Here is a 4,576-nt window from a genome sequence, read left to right as displayed (position 1 = left end):
TAGACTCCCAGCCCTCGGGAGGTAGAAGCAGGAAGATCAGAAGTTTAAGGTCATACTTGGCTACATAGCAAACCTGAAGCCAGACCCCAGCTACATGGGGACTTGTCTCAAAAACAAACAAACAAACAAACAAACAAACAAGAACAGCAATTACTGGACAAATGACTCCTCTCAAACTGCACAGCATCCCACAGGTCCCACTGCTTGACGCGCTGTGTCCCCTCTTCAATGTCCTCTTGGGTTCACATTCGGTTTTCTGCTTGAAAACATTTTCATGTATTTCCATATCAAAGATTCCTAGAGATAAAGTTGATTGGCTGAACAACATCTACATTTGAATTATAACTGACACACTTGATGATCCTCCCAGGAGACAGTATCCAAGAGACTGCAGGAAGGAGACCCTAACAAAGAGATGGCACCAAAGCGACAAACACTCCTGCAGCGCAGTCTTCAGAAAGTAACCTGTCTTTGACATTGGTTTCCTTTTTGATTAGTCCACACGTGCGATTTTCTCTTCCAACAACAGCGACCCAGAATGTGTGGAATGAGCTGCTCTTTACAGAACTCCTCTCAGACCAACGTTGTTCCTGCCTTTGTTTCACAAATAACAACACAATCCCCAAGGCTAATCAAAGTGCAGAGGAGCTAGGTTTTTATCTACTGTGTCCCAAGCTAGAACTTGGGCCTCTGGGATCACCGAATTCATCCTACTACTCTGTTGCCAGGCAACCTTTCTCGCTTTTGACTCTCGTACCAATGCTACTTGTTGCCATGACAGTGCTGGGACAAGGAGCAGTAAGTTGTAATTAAGCGGCAAGCTAGGAGAAAGGGGCTTTTATGTCCTTGTGTGGGGGTGGACAGGAGAAAAAGCTCCTGGCACTGCAGTCAAGGTACAGAGAGGGACATGGGAAAGAGTAGGTTGGTGGCTGGGGCAGGTGTTCATCATAACCCTCACTGAAAACTGTGTGTGCTGGTGAGTTTTTGTCACCTTGACATGCACTAGCATCACCTGAGAAGAGGGGACTTCAGTTGAGGGATTGCCTCTATCACATTGACATGTCTGCGGGCATTTTCATGATTAACTATTGATGTGGGAGGGCCCAGCCCACTGTGGGCAGTATCACCCCTTGGCAAATGGTCCTAGGTTGTGTAAGAAAGGAAACAGGGAAAGACACAGGGAAACCAGTAGGCAGCGCTTCTCTGTCTTCTTTGCTTTACCTCCTGCCTCCAGCTTCCTACCTTGAGTTTCTGCCCTGACTTCCCTCAGTGATGAACTGTGACCCATAAGCCAAACAATCCCTTTCCCCTCCCTAAGCTGCTTTTAGTCAGTGTTTTGTCACAGCAACAAACCAGAAACGAGAATACCGTGTTTGCCCAGGGATGCTGTCCTTGCCCACACGTTGTCTTGTCAAGGATGGGTGTTCAAGGCTGGGAGGTGGCTCAGTGAGTAGAGTGTGACACACATGCAAGAGAACCTGGATTCAGATCCCAGAATCCATCTCAAAGCTGCATGTGGTACATATATATAAAATCCCAGCAATGGGGGTGTTAAGGGTGGAATCAGGCAATTTCAGAGCTAATTGGCCAGTCAATCTAGCTGAATCTGTGAGTGGCAAACTCAATAGAAGACTGTTTTAAAAAAATAAGATGGAAATCTAGGTGTGGTGGTGAGTGCCTATAAGTCACCATGTGGGAGACAGAAACAGCAGGGTCACTCTGGGCTCTATGAGACCCTGTCTCCAGGACCCAAAATGATGGGGCTGGAGATGGCTTTGAGGATGAGAGTGCCTCCTTATCTTGCAGAGAACCTGGATTCCATTTCTAGCACCTACATCCTTCCAGAACTGCAGCTCTAACCCCATGGGTCTGACTCCCTCTTCTGTTCTCCCAGGGCACCAGGTAGGCAAGCAAAACACTCATAGACATTTAAAAAAAAAAAAAAAAACTCTTTAAAAAGGTAAAAAAAAAAAAATATGTTAAACCTCCAAAGTGCTGACGATTAATCAAGTGGAGAACAATTAAAGATATTTGTCATTGACCTCTGACCTCCCCAAGTAGGTAAACACATGTGTACATGCAATTGAACACACAGTACACACCCCATAGGCAGGAACACGTGCATAGATCACATGTATGCAAAGGATCGGCACCCAGTTTTGGTGGGCTTGTCTTCTGTTCACCCCAGAACAAGCAGGGTAACATTGCTACAGCTCCATTCTGGCTCAGACAGACCTAAGCTCCAGGTCAGCTTTCACTGGTTTGTGCTTTTCTTGGTCTTCAGTCTCCTTGCCTTCCAGGAACGCTGGAGATGCTGTGGCTGTTGAATGAGAAGTGGCGCTAAGGCCTGAGAGAGCTATGAGTGGAGCCAAGATGAACGACTTGCTCGGTGGCTCGCCTGCCTGTTCTTTTTTGGATGCTCTGCAGAGATGAAGCTCCAAACATCTTTTAGCACTCTGTCAGTCAACTGCCAAGTTGAGAGATTCCAAAACCCTCCTTGTGTTTTTGTCTTGGGAGGAGAATGTTCAAAAAAAGCAGATTTTTGAAAAGATTTGAGAAAGTGAAGTTTCTAGCTGTGTTATCTGCCCTAGGGATGAGTCACACTGGTCGTGGGAGGAGAAGAAAAAGTGTTTTTCAAGTCGGCACAATGAAGATTGCATGATGCAAGTGACTGCAATTGCCTCTTCATTTGAATCCACGGGGAAACAATTCTTTTAATTCATTCACTTGACTTTTTGAACACAGCTTCTATGTCAGGACCCATATGGAAGGTGAAGACATGAGTAGAGCATGGTCCCTGCCCCCAGGGAGCTCAGGATTACTAGGGAAAAGGCGAGCAAAATAATTACAGCCACTGCTCCAGGGAGGTCCTTGGCTAGAGATGTGGGGGCCCCCAGTGGGAAGCCTGGGCTTTGTTGGGGAGAAGAAGCTGGAAATGGACACTCAGCTACAGACCAGCAGGGGGCAGGGGGCAGGGGGCAGGGGGCAGGGGGCAGGGGGCAGGGGGCAGGGGGCAGTGGGCAGGCTGATAAGGAGAGCAGGGATGAGGGCAGAGAGTCATGGCAGCAAGAAAGAACATGTCTTATGCGGGGCACCCACCAGGCTGTAGGAGGGACAAGCTGGAAAGGAGGCTGGCTCAGCAAGTGTCTGTACCCAAAGACCCCTCCAGTTGCAGGCCTGCCCTACCTTTGCCTATCCTGAGAAGCACACAAGTCCCATCTGTCTTTATAGAGTTTACACATTGTCACTTTTGGGCTATTTTGTCCTTATTGCCACCTTTGACCTCCTCTGTCATACTGGGAACTCAAATCTTTACCATTTTACTCTTTTTTTTTTCCTGTGTGCACGTGTAAATGTGTGTTTGGAGGGGGTACACATGTGTGTTTGGATGTAAACACACATCCATGTATGTACCTGTATGTGGAGGCCCAGAGCTGATGTTGGGAGTCTTCCTCAATAGTATTCCATATTATTCATTGAAGCAAGGTCTTACTTGAGTCTAAAACTCACCAATTACACTGGCCTCACTAGCCAGCTTGCTCTAGGGCTTCTCCAAATTCAGTGAGAGACCCTGTCTCAAGGGATTACAGCAGAGTGATAGAGCAACACACTCAGTGTCAGCTTCTGGCTGATGCATGCACACGGGGCCATGGGCGTGCGTGTGTGTGTGTGTGTGTGTGTGTGTATGTGTGGGTATCATACACGTGTACACACAGAATTAAATTAAAATTCAGTTTTAAGTAATTTTAAGTGGAGATTTTAAAAAATGCAAAACAAAAAACCTGGGGGCTGGAAAGGAAGCTCAGCTGTTAAGAGTACTTGCTGCTCCTTCAGAAGACCCTGGTTCCACTCCTGTCATCCCCTCAGCAGCTCATAACTGGTTTGTAATTCCAGTGCCTGGGACTCTACCGCTTTATTTTGACTTCTGTGGGCACCAGACATGCAAGTGGTATACAGACATGCAGGCAGGCAAAAACACTCTTACATACAAAATAAAACCAAATAAACCTTTTTAAAAGAAAGAATAACCAATTCTCCAGAGGCGAGCCAGGAATAAGATTGCTATGGTTGGCACTTAACAGCTCTCTAGGATCCAGTGGTCATCCCAAACCTTCCTTCGCACTCCAACCCACAGAAGGAACGAGCCCTCCGGCTTGGCCAGTTAGCTAAATCCCCATAATTCCCAGCCAGCTGAGCCCCAGGCATGACCAGGGACCAGCCCAGAGAAAATTAATGCTGCATCCACTCTTTGTCACATGAGAAAGACCCAAGGCCATATGGAGGTCATAGTAGTGGATAGACTCTTGCCTTAATGGGAGTGGAAGAAAATGGGAGGGGTGCATCAAGTCTCCTGTCTGAGAATGGAGCTCAGCAAGTGACTAAAGTCCTGAGTGTCATAAAAACTTACCTTGAGTGACTAACAGTGGATACTGGGGTGCTGGAGTGCTAGGGTGGAGGCGAGTCCAACCCGCAGGACAGTTTGTCAGAATCTAAGGATCAAATTTCTTCTTCTTCTTCTTCTTCTTCTTCTCCTTCTCCTTCTCCTTCTCCTTCTCCTTCTCCTTCTCCTTCTCCT

The 4,576-nt window shown here is 47.1% G+C and overlaps 1 long non-coding RNA gene across 1 annotated transcript in view; it reads left to right on the top strand.

Moving 5' to 3' along the window:
* The first annotated feature begins 771 nt into the window (after positions 1-771).
* LOC110316330 overlaps positions 772-4,576 on the top strand; it is a 38,913-nt gene continuing 35,108 nt past the window's right edge. Inside the window, exons 1-2 of the long non-coding RNA XR_002380265.1 lie at positions 772-798; positions 1,807-1,902. This is a non-coding gene — a long non-coding RNA (uncharacterized LOC110316330). The remainder of the gene's footprint in view (positions 799-1,806; positions 1,903-4,576) is intronic.

This window comes from Mus pahari, chromosome 1 (genome assembly GCF_900095145.1).
Source record: "Mus pahari chromosome 1, PAHARI_EIJ_v1.1, whole genome shotgun sequence".
NCBI lineage: Eukaryota > Metazoa > Chordata > Mammalia > Rodentia > Muridae > Mus > Mus pahari.
The sequence above is the reverse complement of the archived record's forward strand: the minus strand, read 5'-3'. Positions and strand labels throughout refer to the sequence as shown.